The sequence below is a fragment of the Bactrocera latifrons genome, unplaced genomic scaffold, assembly GCF_001853355.1.
Source record: "Bactrocera latifrons isolate USDA-ARS-PBARC rearing strain unplaced genomic scaffold, ASM185335v1 scaffold_75, whole genome shotgun sequence".
NCBI classification, from domain to species: Eukaryota; Metazoa; Arthropoda; class Insecta; order Diptera; family Tephritidae; genus Bactrocera; species Bactrocera latifrons.
In genome coordinates, this window is record NW_017537434.1 from 744,397 (window position 1) to 754,301 (window position 9,905).

Below are 9,905 nucleotides of genomic sequence, written 5' to 3' on the forward strand. Positions count from 1 at the left end.
TACTTACAATTACTTACCTGTGCGCCATATTGATATAGCAATACCTTGCCGACGACAGTCAGTCATTCAGTGCGCCTATTGATGTTATTATCTGCAACGTTGAAGCGTTTCAATATACTTGAATGATAACCATTTTCATTCAATACGAGTGCATACAAAAAAGTAATCCTTTACTTAGCACAGCATTAATTCTCTCACCTACATACATTCTACTACCAGTCATGCCATCAATTACACACCTCACCTCTTCTCTCACACTTCTCCACACATTTTATAAATCCATTGCACTTTATTCCAAGAGCTCTGTGTGATAATTTTGCGAATTTCGATTTTATTTTATTTCTCAATACCTTGGACACTTCGTTCATTCGTTCGTTCGTTCAACTGACAGTTGTGTAGGTGCGATGTAAGCATGTTGGTGTATCTTGCATCCTCTTCGTTGGCTACTCCACACCCCTTCAGCGATATAGCAGACGAGTTAAGTCCAATTTTATCCGTTTTGACGCCTTTTATTTATGCATTTGCTACGGTATGCTCTATTTCGGTTTGCCTACATATTACTCTCGCATTTATCATAATGTACATATTTCTATAGTTCGGTGTGAATCTTCACAGATCAGGAACTGATTTAGTCGTTCAATGAACTTTTACCGATAAGAATTACGAATAAGTTTTGGATTTTGATAAAGAGTAAATTTCTAGTATTTGATTCAATTATAGTGAAAATTTTCTTTATTAAAGAAAAACATGTACAATAATATGCTAATTATTGGTCATTTAAAGCTATTACATTTTCCCTTCTTTCTGTCAATTTGTGGATTTCATTCCGAAAGTACTGCGCCGGTCACTCGATAGAGACTCTCCTTGTCAGAAACCTTGCTTGGTATCGAACGGCTCGGAGAGGACCTTCCCGATCCTGACGGAGCTTTTTGTGTTGCTCAGCGTCAGTTTGCACAGCACCATTAGCTTTGCGGGAACACCAAGTTTAGACATAGCAGCATAGAGGCAGTTCCTTTTCGTGCTGTCGAAGGTGGCTTTAAAATAGACGAATAGATAGGGTGTGTCGATTTTCGTGTCAAGGGCGAAAATCTGTTTGATTCCAGTTTTCCAGATCTAAAGCCACACGCTTTCCTTTATTGAAAGGTCAGCTGTTTAATAAATTTACTCGTTACTTCTAAGTTAACTGCGCATTCTGTTCTGCCAACAACGGTAATTTTTTGATTTTTCAAAAGTGTTGTTGGTAATATTCACTTTTAATTCTTGATTTTCAGAATACTTTTCTCAAGCCGATAAAGGGGCTGGCTATTGTATTCCCACTTTCTCTGTCAGTTTCTTAAAATGCATCGCATCTTTGGAAAATGTATTTAAAAATTTTGTCCTCTTTTTTTGGAGACGCATTTCAAATAAATACAAAGTGTTTAAGTATACAAAAATAAAATTATCGATTTTTGAAATTCACAAGTGAATAGAAACGCTTAAAGCGCATCCACAATACTATATAACTGCTTCCACAACGAACTAATAGAAATCATAATTTTGAATATTACGCGCACAAAAAAATGCACTCGTGTCAATGGCAAATCCATTTCTATCAGTTCCTCCATGAATATACTTATGTATCATTTTCAACGCAATCTTTTGTACTGCACTCACACTCTATAATATCACTTTCTTCTTGCCTGCAAACACACACCGAGAAACAAACTATGTATTATATATACATATGTATATGAGATCTCAATCTAGTTGCGAGTAGGTATAAAGATTTTGTTGTCTGCACATTTCCTCAATGCGTTGCTTCGTCAGCGTGTTCCACCTTTTGCTGTGCGCCTGGTTGGGTATTCATCCAAAACCCGAACCTAGCACACACTAATTTAGCTGCTCAGCTGGTTAGCACTAGCTATGCTGCTTTTGTTGTTTACCTTTATATTCATACTTTTACATTTGCCTTTTGTCAATAAAATTGCCTTTTCCAAGTACCCAACTATGAATTTGCTTGCTCTCTGTTCACTATTTGTTGCTCTGCCTGCGTTACGAGCTGGGAGAAGCTATATAAAGTGCGAACGCAATAAATAAATAAGAAAGCAGCAAGCAAGCAGACGAAGTTAAGAAATAAATTTAAAGAAAAAACCGAGAAAATTGAAGAAAAAATATGAGAAAAATCGTAAATTACACGCAGTGAAGCAAAAAACAAAAACTTAACGAGCTAAATAGCACTAAGCCGAGTAGCGAGTGGTGAACGGGTTTTCCCTGCCGCTTTCCGGCTCTTTATTTACGAGTATTCAACGTTTACTGCTCTCCAGCATAGCTTTAGTTTGATTCTATATCATGTCATTAGAGGTATTTGTACCTGCATACATATGTACGAATAAGTATGTTTGTATGTAGGTCTCTACAAATCATTTTCACATGATCTATCCTATTCTTATCTCACCTTTGTATTTATTTACGGCTTAAGATAGTATTGAGTTTTGACTTCGTTTTTTTTCTGGACTGTTAGTAATGATCGTACATGCATATTTGTGTACATACGGACATATATACATATGTATGTATGAATGGGTGTAGAATTTCATCTAATTTGAATGAATCTCATCTTATTTAAATAAACTACTGTAAATTAAATTCGTTTTTTCACGCCAGAAGTTAAAGTATGCACCGCAGATAATCAAAAATTATAAATACACACGTACACGTGAAATGAATTTTATGAGTTCAATCAACGAAACCGAGTGGAACGCTTGATAACAGCTGTTCGACAAGCGAGCCAAAAAATCGTTGATTATGTCTTTGGCATGCCTGGTGTGTATTGTTTAACTGGTTTATCGGCACGTAACTGATTAGTTTATGGCATCTTTGTCAAATTGAAATTGTTGTAATTTGAAGATGTTGCCGTATAAAAGTATGAGAATCACAGAATTTATTATCTCGTAGCTTCCGAAGTGATTAGAAGTGAGTTAAACTCAATAAAAAAGAAGGAAAAATGGCTATAAAACTATAAAAGACTTCATAAAAAAAAAAAGTTTACAGAAATGCAATTGATTTTGATTCGTGTACGACAGTTCTAGAAAATTTCTTTGAATATTGCAACGTTGCCTGGGATTATAATTAATGCCAAATTTCGTGAAGACAGCTCGTCAAATAAAAAAGTTTTCCATACAAGAAACTAGTTTTTGATCGGTCTGTTTTTATGGTATCTATAGGTACAGTGGTCCGATCACGGCGGTACTGACAGATGAACAGCTCATTTCAGCGATATCTCAAACACTTAGGGACTAGTTCACGTTTAGCATGTTCTATACTTATTCAGAAGTCTTTGAATAAATATTTGAAACTCACTCAATGACAGTTCAGTTTGGCAAACACACATATTACGCTCACAATATTTTAAATAGAGATTTTATATTTATACATATTATATGTATATACGAGGTGTGTTCAAAAAGTATCGCGAATTTTGGGTTTTTTCAAAAATTGTTTATTTATTCATGAATATCTATTTTGTCCCCTTCAAAGTAATCCCCATGAGATATTATACACTTGTACCAACGGGTTTTCCAATCTTCGAAGCACTTCAATCATTTTTTTTATCTTCTTCAGCTCCTCCTTCGATGCCGTCTTTATCTCGTTAAGAGAAGCGTAACGTCGTGCTTTCATGAGCCTCTTCAGTTTAGGGAACAAGAAAAAGTCACAGGGGGCCAGATCTGGGGAATCCGGTGGCTGCGGCATCATTAGTGTGTTGTTTTTGGCCAAAAAGTCACGCACAAKCAACGATGTGTGAGCAGGGGCGTTATCGTGGTGCAAAAGCCAATTTTTGTCACATCTTCTCGGCCTACTGATAACATTTTGTACCACAGATAAACGTTGCTTCGGTTGAAAGGTAGCTTCCCCGTATGCCACAGTCAACATTCGGAATGCATCCACGCACTTAATTTTGTTTTTCACACAAAATTTGATACAGGTTCTTTGATCTATTTTTTTGAATAGGTAAAAATCGAAGACGATCCAAAACACGTGCAAACAAAGCAGCTGCCAAGAATTAAATGAACATTCAAAATGGCCGAGCTTGTCGGCATAAGTGAGAGACATGAGTACCAACATAACGCCACAAAAAATTCGAAATTCGAATATACGTAACCCGCGAAAATTCAAAATTCGCGATACTTTTTGAACACACCTCGTACATATAAATAATAATTTTTAATTATATTTTTATTCAATGGGGATATATTATCAAGCTTAAAAACAATTGTTTCCCTTATGACCTTTTCAATTGTAATAGTTTTTGTGGTTTTGAAATGGAAACGCTTGATTTGATGTAAGTTTGTCACTCATTCATTATTAAGAATTCCCATTAAAAGTTTACTTCCAACTTAAATTTTACTAAGAATTTTTGCTAGCAGCTTATCTACAGCTATACCACCATTTTTTTGTCTTCTCTCTCTGTGTACTTGTGCTCTTATGGCATGTATTTATTAATTAAGTGCTATTAGTCATTTATTTTAATTGCACTTGTCATAAAATGAAACTTCTTTGTTGTTTAACTAATTTCGTATTTAAATTCAAGAGTCGGAGATGTCGTTGAAACCACTTTGATGGCAATAGTTGAATTTTCCAAGTTTTAAAGAAATTATAATGCAGAATTTTCTGCTTTTTACCATTCTTTTGTGGTAATTCTTGCTCATTTACTTTTTCGACTTCTACTTTAATGCAAGTTTTTATATTCTCATCTCAGCTGGAGTGCTAAACCTATCGGGTGTTTATGTTTTATGCCATTCACCGCTGACATGCCATGTTTGTTCGGTTGATGTATTTTTGGTGTGTATGTGTGCAAACTATCGACCAATACTTCTGGATGTGCCCCCGTTTCGCTGCTACTTCTCCAATCGCTCTGGCTTTTTGATAGCCTCTTCGTTGGAATTATTGTGCTCTAGCTACGTTAGTTGGCTAGTATGCTTTGTTTGTTATTCGTACTCTTAATATTCACCAAAAATTATATATACGTATATACAAATATATGTATATTTAACTACGTTTATGCATATTGCATTCGTTTCCATTACGCTCTCTTTATATATTTTCATTGCCAGATAGTTGGTTGTCGCTCGCTGGTTTGCTTGCTCAATTGCCTGCGTTTGTATCTCCCATTCGATGTATCTCGCCTTTAGTACAATTTCAATCGTTTGCCGTGTTAGTCGCATTGCTGCAAAGTAGACGGTGTTGTTCGTGAAGGCGTGTTAAGGAATTGGAAAATTAAGAATAAGAAAATTTAATAAATTGTGAACGCCGTATGAAAGCAGCGAGCGGTCGCGTTTACAGCAATCTAACGACTAGCAACAATATCAAAAAAACAAAAAGTTAATTGAATAAAGTGTGCGTGTTGTACAACAAATTGAGTTGTGGCAATTATTTTCTTATTTCATAAGTATCTGTGTATATATTTATATGGTATATATATATATATGTATTTGTAGCCATGCTATAGTGTTTTTCATTGTGTTGTGTTTACAAGAAAAATTTCTTAGATATTTTGAGAATTTTGTTGTTGTGATTGCACTTTTTCGGTGACAGCCAAATTCTAGCTAAAAATACCAACATTTTGTCGTCATAAGTGTTGTTGTTGTTGGCATTTAAAAACCTTATTTATGTGTGGAATTTGTGTTTTTTTTTTAATTTTTTTGGCAATAAATGCGGTGTTAAAGTGTTGTGTTTGAAACCAATTAAGTAATTTAAATCAAAAATGTAAAACTTTAAAATGTGTGTTAATAGAGAGTACGAATAATTGCTAATGAAAATCAAACGATTTTTTAACAGAGCGGATATGAAAGGAATATATATTATACTACTCTTATGGTGTTTTTAACTTACTTTTCTTACTTATTTCAACGCAAATCACTCTACATAAAATGAGTAACAATTTTTAAATAATTAAAAGTTCATATGTGTACATATTTTTGATAAGCGAATTTTTTTGATAAGCAGAATTGTGTTGTGCTTACAAATACAATGCTGAAAATATTGTGTACTCGTATATTAAGAAAGTAAAGAAAAAAAATAACCACTCATATACTGTACAAAATGGCAGGTTGTGACAAATATTGGAAAATGTTTCTTTAAATTTGCATTAAATAAAGAAATAATATATATTTGATACCGACAACGGACGTTAAATAAGTAAACCATATACATATATTTTTTTGGATTTCCTTTGCTTAAAAGTCGCCGCCCCTTGCTAGCGCAGGCAAAGCAAACGAGTGCATTGTTGCCATGAAAATTCTTCACCGACAAAAAGCATTTCCTTTTAAACCAGTTTTCATAGTCAACTAGTTATACACTAATAAATACAAAACTTGAAATAATATAAACAAACAACTCGCTTTGTTCAGTAAAAAGTTCACCACAAAACGTACCTACTGGCTCTGTAGCAGTCATTAGTGAAGTGTAGTGTTATTGCAATGAAACTTATGCACATATTAGTCACTTTTGTTTACAAAAAGTATTTGGTTTTTTTTACAATTGATTAAAATTCACCACATGTGCTTGCATTAAATTAATTGTGAAAACATTTTTCCACTGAACAATTTTAATATTTATAAGTCGCACTTAACTGCGCGCACTATACATATTTATACATATACTTAAATAAGTATAAATACTTTTGCTATTTATAACATATTTAAATTTCTTATATACAACGTCACCAATCCATAAATTGTGCCATAAATAAACACAAGCTGTAGAATGGTGTATAGCAGCGCGTATGTTGGTGCTGCTTCCTTTCAAAGTCTTTCACCTGGAAAATAATTCATTGATAGCTTTTTTTTCTTGCCGTTTTTCATTATACTAAGGTATGTGCAGTGCACACATACATATGTACATATTTATTCGCTGCGTACGCTGGTTTTATGTATTTCCAACACCTTTTTTTAGTATTTATTAAACAGTTGCTTTTTGAGCACTTATTTGTGAATAAGCTCTTTTCCCTATTGCGACTTCAATTTTTTTTTTTTACTTCATAACTGCCATTAATTTTTTTGTATAGTTTTTTTGTGTTGTCATCTACACAAACAATATTGTTTAAATATCCAACTAAATCGACGACTTTTTTTGCCTGTCTGCTCAGCTGGTTTATTACTAACATATGCACTATATACTGGCTCTCTATTTTTCTACTCTCCGCTCTTGCTCTTTATCACTTCACTTTTGTGTCATTGCATTTCTATGAGAGTTTTTACTAGATATTTGTATGCTTGTATTTCGTTGCAGCAATTTTTAGTTACACGTTTCTTTGTGACGTCTGCACAATAATTATTCATTTCTATGAAAAAATTAAATATTTCCAATTTTTTGTCTGCCTTCTTGCTGCATACGCCTTGTGCATTCGTTCACAAATATGCATTTTTTGCCGGTTGATTGCTGACCAACTCGCCGCCGGTTACTCGTTCGTATTTTTAATAGTTTGTTGGCTTTCTGGTGTCACTTGTATTTTTGTTAAAAGAAATATTTTTTTTTTTTGTTAAAATAAATTATTATTATTTTTTTTAATTTTAAATAATTCAACTTTGTTGTTACACTTCCTAAAAACCTGTTTGATGTGAGTTTCTTCTCCTTTAACTCTATTTGACCATTAACTAGTTCTGCTACAATAATCGCAACCAATTTTTCTTGCAGCCAAAGTATGAGAAAGTAACAATTGTTTACTTACATATATGTATATTTTCATACGTATGTATATATCAATACAATATTTTTAAGAATTTTGTTTTGTATCTTTGCAAATGTTATAAAAACTCGTTATAGATATTAAATTCCTTTATGAAAAAAGTTCAACGACACGTAAATACCTTACTGCTCCCGCTGTCAACTCTTGCTGATATATTTAAGTTGCCATTTTGTTTCAATGTTACAATAAATTTTATTTAATATTTTTCAAATATTAATATCTATAATCATATGTAAAGAAAAGTCATGTCGTGCAAACAAGTTTGATTAAACCAAAAAAAAATCTTTTTTCATAGCTTTTGACCTGAAATAAATTAATTCGCAAAATAAATTGTTAGTACCATAATTTTATATTAAATTTACAAATAAAAAAATTAAGTTAGAATATAAAATACTTAGTGTTTATTAATAGTAAATACTTTCAAACAAATTGTAGTGGTCTCCCTAACCTATTTGTTAGCCGAAGATATGATTTCATAATTCTTTTTAGTTGGTCTACTTATTATTATATTTTTAAAGTCTCGCCATTGTGTTAGTAATGAAACTAATTAAAATGACATGCCCAAAAATGTATATGCATGCATTATTTGAAATTTTTATATTAAAATTATTGCGCGGCGAAAATTGGGAAGCATATCGCATTTCACATTGCTACACTGTTATAATTACTCGTAAATTTCTCCGATTTTTCGCATTTAATTTACAAAGACGCTTTCTTTTCAGCCGCATAATTACGTAGCGCATTTATTTGTTGAAAAGTCGTGGATTCTCAACCGACTACAAGCATTTAACCTAAAAAAAATACGGAAACAGGTTCTTGATTTGATCAGATTTCTATTACATTTTCTCCTTACTCTTTCCATTTCGTTTAGACAAAGTAAGCAGCCTTTTGCAGTACGTTGGTTTGCTCTGTTGCGTTTGTGTTTCTATTATTACACTGTTTTGGCAATTTACTCGCCAAATTAGTTGATTTAAATCCGTTTTTAGGCGCTCGCTTTAACTTCCCCGTTTCAAGTATAACACAATAGCAAAGTTATTTTTAAATTTTCACACATTTATAGCCGTATTTGTAAGAATACAAAAATACTTTCATTTAATACGAAATGTTTTAAAATTCCGCAAACAATGTATTCGCCTTACATGGTAACTCGTCAACTAGCGGCAGCAACTGTATTTATTTCCTTTGAATAGTAACTGCTACTTTGGACGCAATTTAATTAAAAGTTAAATAAAATAAATACCGACTTAAAAAATATACTATATATTATATATACATATGTAGTAATATACAAAAAAGTCTGAAGTGTTGTTTATTTTTTGCGCGGGGTCGCTGTGCTAATTTCACATAATTATACGCAATAAAAATAAAAAATGCATAGATGTTACTATCATTATCTTGATATATAATTTTTGGTTATGTTTTTTTTTTTGTTTTGTAAAATTATGTTAAAGCAACAAGTAGCTGTAAATGAAAATAACAAGCACTACAGTTGTTGTTATGTTTGTTTGTTTTTGTTATAAAAAGTTACAGACAAAACTAATTGGCCGTTGGCGTTGCTGGGGGCGATTTCTTTGCTTTCTTTCCCAGCGCAGTATTTCAATAAAACATTTTACAATGTATTTCTGCTGCTCCCATTATATGTGTGCATATAATGTTATCGGACTGGCATGGTGTGGCGCTTCAGCGTTGCTTTGAACCTCAAAATATTTTTCTTTTATTATTTTTTCTTGCATCTGTGCACAATTCATAATATTTGTTTGAATCAGCTTATATTTAATTATTTACTGTCTTTAATAATAGCTATTGGTTCTATTGGTTCAACAGTGCTTTGCTATTCATCACACTTTTGTGGACCGGAAAATGATAATTGTGAAAATATGCGTGCAAACGAAAGAAAGCAAAATGAAGTGAAGACATTTCAAAGGGAAAGCAAACTTAAATGAAACAAATTAAGCATTTTTAACAAGTGTGAGACTCTCTTACATAAGTGCAAAAAAGATAAAAATAAATAAAATGTATATCATTATGTGGGGAAATACAGAAGATATAAAAATGAATCAGCGCTACCGAATTTAGTCGTTGCAGATATAAGTTAATAAAATTATAAAAAGGAATAATAATATGGAAGGAACTTGATAGTGGTTAACATTAAATACATATATACATACATATATAAAATAAA